Raw genomic sequence first — 17,142 nt, forward strand, 5'->3', positions numbered from 1 at the left:
ACACCACAACATGTAATCATAAATACAACCACAAGAGGGCCTTTCACTACAACTGAAGAGCATAAAGCTGCAGCTCGGAGTGTTTTAAAAAAATATGGTTATGTTTCCTGGGGTCATGGATTTAATGACCCAGGTTGTTGGGGGGCTGCTGCACACCCTGCAGCACCCAAAACATTAACAAAATGCTGGGTGGTGCCCCTACCTCTTCTGGGGCACCACAAGCATGAAAATGTGCTATTTTTTAATGCCTTTAAATTCTGGGTGCTCCTTCCTAGGAGCACTGAATAATAAATGAGCGACTCCTGCCACTCATTTATTATTCTTTTTTTGTTCACATTTATTTTGGGTGTCTCTATGCCCATCCGGGAAACCCAGCTCCTTCTTTTTTGTTTGGTAGGAGCCATGGGAGCAGCCCCAAGGTCCTCGTGCCCCAGCCGGCTCTCCTGCCAGCATCCATCATTGATGCTGACAGGAGCCCACTATTCCTGTTTTTGTTTTTTAAATATTGGAGATGGGGTGCATGGATCCCCCCTCCCTGAGCATTTAAGGCTCCCATTTCCAGGGCAGTTTGATTTAATTCATGGAAGGGGGAACTCCGCCCCCCTCCCATAGCCAATAGTGGCCCAGGGACCCAATTCCCTGCGGCCAAAACATATATTTAAAGGGGAGGGGGGCATGTGATACCCCTCCCTGAGATAATAATACCCCCAGGAGCCCCCTACTCTGTGACCTTTCCTATTTTAAGGGAAGAGGGCAATCCCTCCCCAAGCCACTATTGGTCCCAGGGACTCCCTCCCCCTGGGCCTTCGTATGTGCCCAGGGGCACCCACAGCACACACTGTTGGGGCACACGCAAATGCCCTGTGACCAACAAATGTTTCCCCGGGGTCAAAAATGTCTCAGCGAGGGGTGCCACATGCCCCCCTCCACTTTTACTTTAATAATGGCCTAAGGGGGATGAGGTCCCTCAGGCCTTAACAGGCACCAAGTGAGAAACCGCAATCCCACCTCCCCTTTTTTTTTTAACATATTCTCCCTTTGGGGATGTGGGCCTCAGGGCCTTAACAGATGCGGGGAGTGGGGCCATGCACCCCTCCCCTTTCTAATTATGTCACTGTTGGGGAATGGGATTCATGGCTAAATATAAAATAAATTGGCTCAGCAGGCCTAGGTGGGGCAGGGTATCGCTACCCTGCCCCCTAATATCTATTTTGCATTTATTTGTCAGACTCAGGACTGAGTCCTGAGTCCTAAGACAGCTGCCACCATATCATTGTTGATATGGTGGCAGCGAATCGTAATATATATAAAGGTTTTGAACTTTAATTGCTCACAAACCACTGAACAGATATGCACCAAATTAAAAAAAAGCATTCTAGACAAAGATATAGCTTTCTGCCATATTTGAGATGACATCAGTGATGTCATAAATTATGTCATAGAAAATGTCATGAGTGATGTCATATGTGAGGTCAGGAGCTGTGCATTGCAGGAGCGCGAGTTATAGTTAGTGCTACTAACTATACCTGCTGAATTTCTGTGTTTTTATAATTTCAAAATGATAATTTTCTCAGTGAGAAATTCACCTAACTATTAAAATTAAAACAGATGTTTGATCACATCTAACTATAATGTTACTTTAACCTTTGATTTTTTAATTGAATGTCCAGGGGTTTTATGAAAGTAATTTTTTTTATAATGTTGTTATAGTAGAATAACTGAATAATATATTCTGTGCGCAGTCATTATTCTGAAAGGGAATTGCTTTTGTATTGTAACTTAACAGGAAAGGGTGTGCCCTTTGCAAAATGTTTCTAAATAATGATGATTGATTATAAAGCAGATTAATATAACAATATTTGTGTAGAGAATGTCTATCTCCTCAGTTCTTCTAACTCTCATATTGACACATTTTCTGAGCAAGTACATTAATATTGCAATAGCATACTTTTCATAGCTTTTATTTGTGTTTTTACATTAAAGTCGTAATTATAATTCAGAAAGAGAGTAATACGTTTTTTACCATTGTATAGTATTAAGTTTCATTATGTAAATCTATTTTTTAAGTGTCTGATTACGAACTATAGTTCTATATTCTGGGTTTAGAGTTTTTTTTCACGTGTTAAGTTATTTTTTAATGTTAATCTGTAAAAGGGGAGTCATTAAAATATGGTTGTGATATTCATTTATTTATTTTATTAAAAAAGGTGGCAACTGTCGCAATATGCTTGCGGGAGTCATACAAAATCCCAGGTTTGTACTCCAAGGGTTATATGTACTTCCTGGTTGGCTCTTGCAACCCTCTAGTGCGCTCGTGCATTTGGGATTAAGTTAAAAATAGTTTTTTTCTGTATTTTTGTGAAAACTAAGCAACAGATTACAGAATTTGATTATATTAGTAAAATTGATTGTGATTTGTTCTATTGAATTTATGAAGCAATAATATTTTTCGGTCTCCCGAGACGTTCTCAGGAGTTGAACACGCAATCCCCTGTGTGGACTCCGAGTTAGATGTACATCCTAGACGGCTCTCGCGATCTACCTGCAAGATTGTGCATTAGCAATTAAGGTAATTACAGTGGTTTCTCATAATTCTGAACAAATTATGAAATTCGAGATGTTGATTAGCTTAGAAAAATTGATTATGAATTGTTTCATGAAATATATAAAGCAATAATATTTTTATGATCTTGTGAGACGCTCGCAGGTATTTTGCGAGAGGTCCGGGTGAAGAACTATACCCTATCAAAGGATTGTGATTGGTTTATATGGATGTCTTTATTTGGATGTATGACGTAACAACGCAAGTCTTTACAACACGTGCAGTTACATCGCGGTTTTTACAACGAACGCGATGTAACCACGCAATGCCATTACAACGCAAGTCTTTACATCGACTTGCGCTAGATGGCGTGCTAACATTAGAAAAGCGTAATTTACTATTCCAACTCCAGTCCACTTAACAGTAGGGAAGGTGTTGGGATAGTAAACTACACTATTTGTAATGTTAGCACGCCATCTAGCGCAAGTCGATGTAAAGACTTGCGTTGTAATGGCATCGCGTGGTTACATCGCGTTCGTTGTAAAAGTTTTGTTGTAATGGTAGTGCGTTGTAAAAGTTTCGTTGTAAAGGTTGTTTACCCTTTATTTAGAAGAAGAAAATTCCATATTTTTTCTTTTATTTCACTATTGGATTTTGGTGAGAGTAGACATATTTGGCTTACTCTCCTTTCCTGTTTGACTCTCTTCACAAAGATGTCTTCATCAGATTCAGATGAACAGTCAGGGGCTTCTGCAGCATTTCAGCCATCTCAGCCACCCAAGAAATCCTTGGTGTTGCAATTCTTTAAAATGAGGCCATATGCCAAGAAAGTTTCTGGGAAGTATGTTACCTGTAAACTTTGCAGCAAACAGTTCAGACGGGGGAGCAGAAATAAACAACATAGCATGAGTACCACAGGGAGGTGGAGACACCTGAGGTCAATGTATCCACAAGCGTTTGCACAGGCAGAGTTGGCTAGTGCTGTGGAGCTGGACAACTTTGCAGGGGCTTCAACATTATTTGCTCTAGGAGATACTGTTACTGTGCAGGTTCTAAGTGCACAAGCGGACAATAACCCTGCTTTTTGAATACAGCTCTATTTTGCTGCTTGTGTAAGCAGATAATTTTTTCATCAGTAACAAGCAGGTCTGCCCAGGAGAAGCTTTTCCAAGAGCATAAGTGCCTCCCTGGGCAGTAGATTTGTTTAAAACTGTTTTTAAAGTTGTTCTCCTTTTTGTTTTTATGGAGATGCTGATGGTCTTTGTTTTTACACTTCATGTTGTATGTGTTTGTTGAGGCCTTTAAAAAAAATAAAATACCAAAACATAGTTGTTGAGAACTGTTAATGAAAATGGTTCTTTTCAGAGCTACCCTATAATTTCAGGATTTATGCTGTTTGTTTGCACTATGTTTTCCTTTTTTATTACCACCAAACCACTCACGAGAGCCAGGGAGGCAATCTTTTGTGTGCAGTCTGAGGAGGCAGTGCTTTCTGGTTTGCTCTTGCGAGCCTCTAACAAGATGGTACTTTTTTTATAATGGACTTTGCATTTACACTGAATATATACTGATGTAGTATACATACTTTATATACACCAGAATAGTGTGTTTAGTTTTATAACATGCAATCCATTTTATAATTTTGAGAAAAATAAATCACTTGGATTTATAAAACAAATCCAACCTTTTATCTGCATGAGATGAACATTGGCAAATAGCACGCATTGATGATCATGTATTTACTTCAAGTCCAGTTATTATTATTAGAAAAAGGTAATCACTACTTTTTTATGATCCCACAAGAGTCTTGCGAGATTATAAACTTCTTTTTAGAGGAAGAATTTACACTTTCCTTTATTACAGTACTTATGCCTTATCATCCCCATTAGTAGGGTTTAGGGAGAAAGTAGACTCTCAGATGTGACCTTTTCGTGATACAACAACAGTGGACTGTAGGGTGTGAGGAGACAATCTGATCTCACTGACACCTTTCCACAGCCTAATAACTATGAAAAGTAGACAATGGGGTGAGACTGGCCTCTCCAGTGAGACCTTGCATGAAGGTAAACAGTGCATAGAATAGGGTGTAAAGAGGCACTGCCTCGTCACACACCTTTCCTCAGCAATATGCATAGTAGGGTGGGGAAAGTACACACATCACATATAAGACCTTAGTATTTCATAGCACGGATAACAAGTACTGGCCTCTCTATTAATATCTCTCGTCCGGGAACTAACAATATATATTAGGGTGTGGTAATGGATTTGACTGACCAGTCACAACTCTCCCCAGCATGACAGACATGTACATTAGTGTGTAGGGAAACATTGTTTTCTCCAATAACATCCATCTCCAGAACAACATGGATGTGCAGTATGGTGTGGGCAAGCAATGGCCTCTATAGTAACACCTTTCCCTACAGCAACAGCGATATGCAGTGCTGTCTGGACATGAAGTGAGCTGTCCACCGACACATCTTACAGGTGTCTGTAGTAGGGTTAGAGAAAAATGGATGTCTCTGCCCAAATCTCTTCCCATGCTGACAGGTATGCATAGTAGACTGTGGAGAGAAAGTGACCTGTTTGCTGACACAAATCTCTTATATGATATGTCTTCCTAGTACAATGTGGGAAGAGACCGTCCCCTCTCCAGTGACCTGTGTCTTGGATGATGAGTGTTGAAATTAGGCTGTGAAAACGAGAATACCTCTCTGGTCACAGTTCTCCCCAGGATGACAGATATACAAGTAAGGTTTTGGGATGAAATTACTTTTATGCTGAGAATTCTGTCTTATATAACAACTACAAACACTATGATGTGTAAACACACTGCCCTGTCAGCTGAGACAGCTCCCCAGAGTAAATTCTGTGCAAAATAGGCTGTGGGTAGTATGGTATAGAAATGGAGTATACTCTCTGCTGAGAATTGTGTCTTGGTTGATTGGTGGGGACAGTGTTTCTCCAAAAGTGAACACCACTTCTTTTTCATCTCTATATATTTTCTCACATGGTAGTTTGTGGGTCACAACTTCTATTTTCCATTTTCCTCCTACAAAATTAAAGTTAAACAAAAAATGTGAAAATTACATACTAGTCAATAAATCATAACAGTCAATCTTCACTATATTCTCTAAAGGTTTCTACATCTTTCTCTAACAATCACATATTTATATCTAGTGTACCACTAACTTTTTATTAATTTCTCCAGCAATATTCCACACCCTCACCCAGTTTATTTTTTCTAAAATAAATTATAACATGCCATCAAAACTGATTTCATAAAAGTTTATAAAGTAATACCTTCCCCTTGAGACAGCTTTGTTAACACAATGTATGATGTTTTACTCCCTCACCCTCATATAAAATAAAACAAACACTTACATTACTCGACAGGACCTCCTCGCTCCGCGTGTCCTCGTCGCTACTCCACCTCGCCACCAGGAAACTTCCTTGACCAAACAGGGTGCTACTCTCACCAGCATGAGAACATCACCCAGATTTGAGGGAGCAGCCTCACTCTGCACTCCACAGCGCTCTGGAGGGCTTCACTTAGAGCGGTTCAAAATGTGCATGTGTGGCTGGCTGTCGCAAGATGGCCGGCCAAAAAGTCATGCGCACTTTAAACAGTGCAATACACAGCACACCCTCCTCCCTGCTGCTGTCACTTAGCAGCTGCCTGCCCCCGTCCTGAAACTCTGTTTGGGACGCAGGATGAAAAATAAAACGCTAATAAATTACCATTTTATTTTTCATCTCGGAGGCATTTAAGTGGGGTGATGCTCCTCCGCTCCAATGGAGGAGCCGCCCCTGCAATATGTCACAGGGCTAAAATAGATATACATTGAGGTTCACCTGTAAGTAGTTATAGTTAGGACCTAGTTTCCATAGGTAAAGCATTTTTATTTAGCAAATAACTTTGGCACCATTTGACAAATCCTCAAGAAATTATCAAAACTAATTTGCCACTCACTTCAGCTGATTCTTGGCCAGGCCCTGTGGGATGTAAATCCCCTTCTTTAAAGGACTTGTTGGGCTTGGGGAAGGCAAAGTGTGTTTTCTCGGCAATTCCACGTTGAAAGATGATCTGAAATGCTTTGTGAAGGTGAATGCATTGTTGACAAATGGAACGCAATCCGTAGTGACTGTGAAATGTGGGTTCTTTCTTACCTGGTGAGAGCAGAGCCCATCTTTAAATTACTATGATTATTCAAATGTCCAAATCACTTGGAAGCTTTCCTTCGTTTGGCTACCCCCACCTTAGTAGCATGCAAAGGTCTTCCCACCTTTTGCCATAATGATGGACAGCTTAACAAGTGGCCCTCCCCACATGTTACCCGCCAATTTTAGTGACTGGCTCTTGATATCAAGGAGTATGAGGACATCCGCACCAAAAAAAGAAGCACCTACTTGTCTTCTCTATAGGAACATTTGTGTTATCACAAATTTCTGGATAAACGCGCACAAGGAACAATCACATTGCCAAAACGCACACGAGGTCACTGGAGACATTTCCTTGGCTCCATTACGCAGCTGTAGTGTAGAATATGTACTGTACATTTACTCAAGGAGGTAGCACATTTAGTAATTAACCAATAGAAAGTATTACATGTGGGTAGATATTTTGTGCAAAACTGTGGCCTCTTGATGGATAAAGGGGCAGATGTCATTCCGTTGTGGCCCAGTCACCTACACAGCTACTGGCATACCTACACAGACACTTAGATACCCAATCACATACTCAAGCACTCACACAACCACTGACAGACCCACTCAGATACTGATAAACATATTCACACACCCACTCAGGTAGTCACATATACACACACACTCACGCACTCATAGACCTACTCAGACACTGTCACATGCACACTAGACCCACTCAGGCACTGATGCATCCACTCACAGAACCACTCAGACACACTCAATGCCACCTACACACCCATTCAGATGCTTGTGTACCCACTGACAGACCCACTCAGACATGTACACCCACTGACAGACTCACTCAGACACTCATGCACCCACTTACAGAACCACTCATACTCTCACACCCACTCACATACCTACTAATAGACTCATGCACTGACTCACAGACCCACTAAGAAACCCACACACCCACTCACATACCCACTCAGACACTCATGCACTCACTCACAGGCTGACTCAAATACTCATTGAGGAACTCACAAACTCACTCTGATACTCTCACACCCACTCACAGATCCACTCAGACACTTACTCAGATACTCACACACCCACTCAGACACTCACGCACCCACTCCCAGCCCCACTCAGAGACTCACACACCCAGTCACACACCCATTGAGACAATCACATACTAACACACACACCCACTAAGATACTCATGCACTCACTCACACACTCACTCTCAAAGGTTACAGGTTACAGTTAGAAATAAAATGTAAAAACCTTAGAAATTCACCAAAAAAAACAAAGGTTTCACAGACATTATAGTTAGGATATAATGTTTAAATTTGAAGAAATTCTCTTAATAAAGCCAAAGGCTACAGGAACGTTATAGGTAGGAAATATTAATTTATTAATGTCATTAGTAATTGTTAGAAATGGGATTTCTGGTTGGCTGGGGCTTGCGCCTAAGCCACGCAGAAGCCACCGCTCTAGTCAGGGCAAGGGAGTTACACACCGAAGATAACCCCTGATCACCCCCTTGGTAGCTTGGCACGAGCAGTCAGGCTTATCCCCGAGACAATGTTTAAAGTGTTTGCGCGAAACATACACACAGCAGCAACACACTAGGCACACTACAAAAGAAACTCCACACAAGGTTATTTAAAAAATAGCCTTTGTATTATCAAAAACACATTAGAAACATAATCTCACATTTACACGGTGCCAACTGGCACTAGGCAATATTCACAGGGGATTATATACAGGACCTGGCCAATCGGGCTATGGTCAGAACCATCAGAACAGGTAAGTAAATATAAACCACAACCAGTAACTACTGGTACAATAATGACCTAAGCATTATCACAGTCATATTAGACACCATCCTAAAATATCATAGCATGACATTAGGCATAACCACATTAGGCTATCACAAAAAAGAGAGGCAAGGGAGAATTTGAGCCTTCTCTGACTCCCCTAACAAACGTTTTAAACTCACTACACAGAGAAGAACTCCACATAGAACTTATTTGTCACCGGTTATTATGATAGTGAAGAACACAGTACTATCCCTACTATCAAAAAAACCCGGAGTATTTTTTAAGAAGGAAGAGACATTATTCTTTTAATACTGCCCTCACACACTTTGCAGGGTCATGCTTCATCATTGGGCCGCGTCGAACGCCCCCGTGCAGACCAACACAGTGGGCGGAGCGCAATGTTTTTTGAGATGAAAGGTAAAGTGGTGAGGTAACAGAAAAGAAAAGGGAGTTTAACAAATAACACAAATAGTGACTACAACAACAAAGCAAGAACAATATTCCCTAAAGAAGGGACCACAAAAAGTGCAGACATATATATTAAAACTGTCTAGGAGGGAACTGTCTTTAATTTTATTCCTGTCACCTCCTGGCAGGATTAAAAATAAATTATCTGGATTAATTCGGGGAGGTAAAGGCCCCTAAATCCCTGCTGCTATTACCAACATGTTTCTGCCCAAATCAAACGCTCATAAGAGTCGCGCTGGCATTCATCAGGGTGTTGGTCCCTTGGTTTTTTCGGTCTACCCCCAGCTTGGGGATTACGTTACCTTCAACTGACAAACAGCCGTTTGCCGTATATGGTTCTGTACTTTGAATAATTTCCGAGAGTGAACAATTATAAGGGTTTATTGGAAAATCTCCAAACCCGGGACCGGTGAGGGACCGTGGTCCTATAGTCACACTTACTCCAAGAACGCACGGCACTATTCGTCCCCACGGAGGTCGGTCCCCAAGCTGGGGGTAGACCGAAAAAACCAAGGGACCAACACCCTGATGAATGCCAGCGCGACTCTTATGAGCGTTTGATTTGGGCAGAAACATGTTGGTAATAGCAGCAGGGATTTAGGGGCCTTTACCTCCCCGAATTAATCCCGATAATTTATTTTTAATCCTGCCAGGAGGTGACAGAAATAAAATTAAAGACTGTTCCCTCCTAGACAGTTTTAATATATATGTCTGCACTTTTTGTGGTCCCTTCTTTAGGGAATATTGTTCTTGCTTTGTTGTTGTAGTCACTATTTGTGTTATTTGTTAAACTCCCTTTTCTTTTCTGTTACCTCACCACTTTACCTTTCATCTCAAAAAACATTGCGCTCCGCCCACTGTGTTGGTCTGCACGGGGGCGTTCGACGCGGCCCAATGATGAAGCATGACACTGCAAAGTGTGTGAGGGCAGTATTAAAGGAATAATGTCTCTTCCTTCTTAAAAAATACTCCGGGTTTTTTTGATAGTAGGGATAGTACTGTGTTCTTCACTATCATAATAACCGGTGACAAATAAGTTCTATGTGGAGTTCTTCTCTGTGTAGTGAGTTTATAACCACATTAGGCCCAAACGTCATTAGCATAAACACATTACGCACTGGGCCTCACCAGCATAAACAATGTATGCACTAACCTCCTAAGCATAAAAACATTTCACATTAGGTACCACCTTGAGGCAATAACAGTGGGCATACATCACATCACGCAGTAGACATTACATTAGGCATAACATGGTACATAATCATTGTAGACATCACATTAGGCATAAATCACATTGTGAAACCACATTAGGCATCCACATAAGCATAAACACATTATGCGCCATATTAGAGCTCTGCGCCCTACCACATAAAACTGACCCCCAGGCCAACAGGCCTCCTCTAGGGTGCCAATGCCCTATGTCCATAAAAGGCAGGGCTCTGAGGGGGACCTGGCAAAGGGCCCCCTGGCTGCCTCAGCAGCAAACACAAAGTGCGCATTGCCCTGGGGCCTGGGGTGCTTCTCACCCCTTTTCTCATTGATAAAAATGCCACCCAAACGTCGCAGCTGCCAACTGTCAGGCGGGGCAGCTGGGGAAATGAGGCTTGGCACAACTGTGCACCTCAGGCCCCTCTGGGACTGTGAAAATGATTTGGCTTAACGTCCCAGCTATCCACTGTCCGGCAGGGCAGCTGTTGCACAAGTGGCCACTGGCACTAACTGTGCCTGGGGGGGAGCATCAACAAATGCCCCGTTACATCCCCCACCGTTGGTGTGGTCCGCTCTCCTGCGGGACCACTCAGGCACTGACAATGTGCCTCGCACTGCCCCCAGCCTCTCCTAACTCACCACCACTCACCGGGCTCTCTGGTGACTCCTGGCCAGCTCGTAGACTGCACACGGTGTTCTCCTCACCACACGGGAGCCCCGCCTTGCCTCCAGTGCAGTGCTGCCTGTCAACCTCCAGGACGGTGACACACGCGGGGCTTCTCCCTTCTTTCCCTTGGAGCCCAGCGCTAGGGGTGGGTGAAATTTGCGAAGTTGTCTTTCGTTAATTTCCGTGAAACGGCAAGAAATCTCCATGAAAACACAAAATTTCGTGTGCGCGCGGAGATTTTGCTGCGCCCGTCGAAAGTATCGCCTGTAAAGTGGCACTACTGTGTTTGGGTGTTACCCCAACAGCGCTATGCAAGGCTGCCCCGGGGGGTTGCGCAGTAGCCCCCCTAACAGGGCGGCCGCCTTAGTGCCGCATGAAGGCACTGGGGGCAGCCGGTCTAGTCCCTGGGCCCAGCCAGGGAAGACGTCCGGCGATGGGTACTTCCGGCGGTGGGGGAAGGGACAAGGGTATTTAGGCTGTGCCCGCCCCTTCCTCGCCCTCTTGTCCCTCTCGTCTCGCCTTTGGTCCCTTGCCGGTCGTCCGAGTCCCTCGCCGCCGTCTGCGTTGGGGACAGCGAAGTTAGTGTGAATTGTATCGCGCCGAGCGCCTGGCTGACGTACTCCGGCGCTGCGCTGTGGCACCGGGCTGCACTAGTGGATGTGGCACGTCAGCTTGGCCTGCCGACTTCGGTGCGGGAACCTAGTGTTTGAGCCTCGGGGGTGCGTCCACATCGGTGAGTCTGTTTGCGGCTAGTGTGCACCCCCTACAAATGAATTTGTCTCGCGCTGCTCGGTGGTCATAATGCGAGGGGGGGTAGCTCAGTTGGCAGAGCTCTTCGATTGCGTGTGGGAGGCCCCGGCAGGGCCGGATTTAAGGTCATCGCACCGAGTGCTGGCTTCTTGGGGGCTCCGAGTTTGGAAGTTTATTATGTCTTTTGAAGCTCCGGATGCTGCGCGGCTATTACCAGGCCTCACATAATTGTCAAGATAACTGGTGTAATTAATCATCTTCCTGGAGAGCGAGCAGGATTTTGTATAGTTGGGGGTTTGACTTCGGTGAAGTTCGTGCAGGGGTTAATACGCCTGCTGCAAAGAACGTGTGCCAAGTAGATAACAGAGTGCGTCTGATGTAAATAGGCCACATCCCGTGTTTCTGGCAATACAATTAAATTTTTTCAAGATGCTTATTAAATTATGGCCACTAGTCCGGTGCGCTGATTGTGCTTGGTCCCGGAGGTGTTTCTAGTCGGGGCGGGGGCTGCCACGTCTGGGGATGCTGCCCCACGCACCGGGGCTCGAGGTGGATGCGCCGCCGACTTGGCGCTGGAACCAGGGTTCGAGCCTCGTGGGCGTGTCCACTTCCCGTGATTCTGGGCATCCTATTTGGACACTTCCGGCAGACACGATCCCATTTGGTAGAGCAGACCTTTATTTACCGAGTAATAAACAGTCTCTTCTGCCCGTTGTTATCTTATATGTGTGAAATGGTTATCGTCCGCCTTAATCATTCGGCCACTCAATGGTGTGGGCCATGTACATCTGCATCTCTTCGGTAGTGAGTCGTGTTTAGGCTGTACTACTGTCTAATTTTGCAGTCTAGGCCAGCCGCCTTGCATCTGGGGTGTTCGCAGCTGAGCGTCGCTTGCTGATGTCTTCACAACACCCAGGATGCCGGTGGCCGGTTAGTGTTCATTGCGGACTACGTTTGCCCGGCTTTGTTGTCCAGAGCCCAGACCTGCAGGCCCCTCCAGAGTTTGCCTCATTTTCGGCGGGTCGGCCGACACTGTCCTTGCGTGGTTGCGTTCACAGCCTGGGATTCGGGGTAAACTAGTAGGTTATCTCGGGGGGGGGCCGCCCTCGAAAATGTCTTAGTCGGGCGGGATGAAGTTCTGCCACGGCGGTGCCTGTTTGGCCGCGAGAGTGCGTGGCGTCTTGAAATACTGTCTCTAGCGACGCCCATCTGGCACGATGCTGCCACGTTGAGTTATGTTGTGTGCACGATTGTATTCCACACACCGCTTTAGCTATCAAGCGGAGGGCACGATTTCCCGAGCTGCTAGCGTCAATCGGCGAGGCCTGAGGGGAGGAGATGTTGTCCGCGGGCTGCGCTGCCGACCTTGGGCCTGTAAACCAGGGTTCGATCCTCGAGCTCGCGTCCATTCCTGGGATGATGGCTAATCACTTATCTCCGTGTGCCTGAATATGTAATGTATATCCGGTGCGCATGTGCAGCGCTCCGTTACTCTCGGGTCGAGTTAGCGCTATGTTAAACATGCAATAGAACTAGAGTTTCGCTTCGGGCCCCCTCCGCTGTTGTCACCGCCCCCCCCCCCTATTTCTGTGCGTAGAAGGGCGCGACAGGGGCCAAGCTCCAATGCGATGGCAGGTAGCTAATTTCGGCTGGGCAGGCCATGTGAAGCAATTGATCGTTTTACTTGGTCCTCAGGTTGTAGCTGACACCTTGTAAAGCAAGTGCATGCCAGCTCGGGCTGACTTTAAGTGTCTCATTGCTGCCTTTGGGAGGGCCTGTGGGGGGCCATGGGGATGGTCAGTACTCTCCGAGATGTGTCGGAGAGCACGCGTGCGGGCCGCGCTTCCCTTCGGTAATTCGCTTGGGGGCATAATGTGGAATCAACGATGCTGGCTTTCTTTTCCAGGAAGTATGCAGGCCACGTGGGGGGCGGAAGTGTGTGACAATCGGTCCCGGCCTAATTAATTTATAGGTTGGCGGCACCACCCGGTGATCCTGGGCAAATCATTTATTGTATTTCACTGGCCGTCGAGCGGGTCCGAGTGGGGCCGCGAAGATGGGTTCCGTTGGCGGTGCTGCCGCAGAAGGTGCTGTGCTGCAGGCTGCGAGCCTTGTGGTGGCGGCACCATCCTGTGTTCCTGAGAAATTATTGAAGGTAAATGCCCCTGTGCGTCGAGTTGTGACCGGGTGGTGCCTGGAGTTGGTGGTCCGTCGACGCCGCTGCCGCCAAATGTGCGCGAATGCATGTTGCGAGCATAGGGGTCGCGTCACCGTCGTGTGATCTCTGGGTTCAGTTAATCCGCCCCCCCCCCCTTGGTTCAGCGCGGGTAAAGGCACTGTGGCCTAAGGGTTAAGGTCTGAGAGAGACTCTTATTTGAGGTCACAGGTTCTATTCCCATTGATTCTGACAATACGCGCTGCCCCCCCCCCTTTCATGTGCATTGCAGGGCATTTAAGGCGAAAGATGGCCATTTCTGGAAATTGTTGTATGTACTGCGTGAAGCCCTGCCCCTTGGCCACAGCATTGCCGTTTTCTCCGCGAGAGTGTGAGAGTTTTACAGCACTTTAGTCATGTTATGGAGAGGAGCATAGTTGAGTAGACTGCCTCAAGTCTTTAGTTTTGACTAGGCACTGTTTAATAACTCTGCTTCATGTGTGTGAGATGATTTTCATCTGGCAAGGAGATATTTGAAAAGGGCTTTTAGGGGATTACAGACTCTGATTGGCACGAATTAGAAACAACTTTGAGGAGGAAGGTAGGGGTCATCTTTATCATTGCCTTGTTTTTTGTGAAATGTGATATATGGCTTAATGAAACATAGGGGCTGCATCACACATTTTGGTACTGAAGTAGTCGCAACGCAGCACAATCGGTGAACTGCAGCTCCATGCAGGGGCTTTGAGTTGGAAGGCATTCGTTTAAATAGCTTATTGGTAAGATCCCTGGGAGAATCCAACAGATTTGGAGAGGAAACCTTGTACTATCTTCCATAATTTCCTTAATACTAGGAGAGTGAAGAAAGGGGGAGAACTTTGTGTTATGCAGCAAGTGCTGCTAAGAGCCAAAAGTTGAACTTAAATACAGAACATGGCCTCGTACTTCGCTTTCGGGACCTTTAGTGAATCACCTGACCTCTTGGCAAACTTGATGCACAGCTTCTTCTACTTGCATGTGGAAGATGGCCAGATGCTCTTGGGATTTTAACGTCGATTTTGTCTTGACACTTTCCATTAATTAAGGAACGGTTTAGGTCTATGGTGCCTCTATTCTAAATTAGTGGGCTGGTGGTGAATGGACAATAAATATGCCTTTAAAACTTGTTTTTACCACATGTGCTGTGCATTCATAGCCAGATCATATGTCCCTTGTGGCGGTTTGGGTTAGCGGTGGTTGAATTGCCTTCCTCCCATGCATTGACATGTCATGGCATTGTTGCTTGTCTTAGAGATTGGGTGACGTTGCTTGAGTTCTACCGGGCTGAAAACTTTCGGAGTGCACGTGGTGAGTCGGCCATCTTGGAGGCATGTTCCTGAAGGGGTAATGTGTAAACAGCATCCATCAGGGGTAGGTGTCCTCCGCCACTGTAGATTACCTCGTGGGCCCGAGTCGGTCAATGGCAGAGGGTGAGGGGCCCGTTTTGTTGTGTCCGTCAACGTCCCTTGTCCCTGAAGGAGGTGTGATTTCCCGGTTATTGCCTGCAGTGGGCCAGGCAGGTTGACCTATTGTGTGAGTTCTTGGTGGCCACTGCTTTACCAGCCTTCTGTGTACGTCGTTCATCGCCACCGGCCCAACATCGTACTCTGGTGGTTATGCATTGCAGATGTCCTTAACGTATTTGGTAACCCAGTAGATGTTGTAAATAGACCTGGGGAAGCAATGATCTGCCTGACTTTGCCTGGGCTCACCAATAATGACTACGGCTCTCACTGTGTGTAATGCACACCCTTCATCGGGATGGGCTCGGGGCCCATGGTATCCCTGGTGCCTTCTGATTCAAAAAATATTCACACTGAAAGGGTTTGGGAGTGTAGAACTTTAGGAAGTTTGGCCAGTAGTGTTGGTGACCCGGCCTTACCATGCCTGAACGGAGGCATTTTTCAAGAGGATATGCCTGTTAGCCACAATGATGTCGCATTATCCTATGCACCAGAGAGGCTTAGTCTAGCCAGTACTGATGTGAGATGGGAGGTTGATTGGTAGTATTCCTGCCTCAGCGGTTCTGGGGGGGGCCTGGTTGCAATGCTTTGTTGCATTGGCAAATTAGGCCGAGTGGACTTGGAACACCTATTAAATGCGCGGTGTGTTGGTGGCCGGTCTGTATGCCATAGCCAGTGCCGGAGCATGCTGGGTAGCCCTGCAGTCCAGTTTTACTCTGGAAAACACTTGCAGCTGCACAGGGCTCCCTCTGTTCTGTCGAGGTCTTTTATATTAGCCGAGCACTCCTGGGACTCTTCACCACTAGGGTCGGGAGCAGGGGGAGGTGTAACTTTGCATCCAGCACCTAGGCGAAGCAAAGAGTTACGCCTAGTGTTGAGTGAGTGTTAATGTTGCCTGGTCGTTCTTGGCCTCCTGAGGGTAGGATGACCTAGCGGCAAGGAACAGCTAGGGTGGTTTTGTGTGCTTCAGTGATCAAAAAAAAAGAAAAAAAAAAAAAAATGGAACGGGGGCCCTGGCTCACGCGGTAGTGGGCAAAGATCACACACGCCACAGGTGCCGAGGCCTGTCCTGATGCCTGGCGTTGGGCTCCCAGGTTACTTCTGAAGGGCTAGGCCTTCAGATGCTGAAAGGATGTCCGTTGTTATTTACTCGATTGTTAAACGATTGGTTATTTCCTGGGTCATCCGCGGGGGTAGAGCGTTAGGCGCTTATCTTTCCATCGGATCGGTTTGATGCAGGATGGTGGTTTTTGTGGCAGTTCACAGGCTGCTTCCTCTCGCTGTGTTTGTTCTTCTAGGTGTGGTCGGGGCAAGTGACGGAGGAGAGCAATCATCGCGTGGTATAGCTGGGCATGAAGGAACGCCAGGCAAGATTGTAGCGTAGGCAGATAGTGGTACTCATCGGGGACTGGATGTTGGTCTCAATGGCATGCCGCCTAGGTCACGTACATCAGGCAGTGACAGGTGAACTGGGACCATGTGTACTAGAATATACAGGAGTGGTTCCCACCACGGTCGGCCAGATGGGAAGCTGTCAGCTTGATTCTCACTGGATACCCTCACTCCATCACGCCTATTGTAAGCTGAGGATGCCTGTTGACGCTGTTAGACCTGCTATTAGTTAGTACACTCACTGTTGTGCCTTGGCTCGGTTTGTCTCGCATCAGGGCCAGTTTGGGGTTACTGGCGAGTTGTTTGCTCTACGGCTGAAGCGGGCGCTTCTAGAACAGGGCAAGATTGATTAGGCCAGGTAGCATGACGAAGGTCTTTTCGGCACTGACAGAATGGTGCAGGCTGCGAAGTAGTGCCATTACAGAACATGGATTTGTCAACATTCAGCTAGGAAATGATTAGCAGCAGGAAGGTATTGAACCATGGTG

This window comes from Triturus cristatus, chromosome 8 (genome assembly GCF_964204655.1).
Source record: "Triturus cristatus chromosome 8, aTriCri1.1, whole genome shotgun sequence".
Lineage (NCBI taxonomy): Eukaryota > Metazoa > Chordata > Amphibia > Caudata > Salamandridae > Triturus > Triturus cristatus.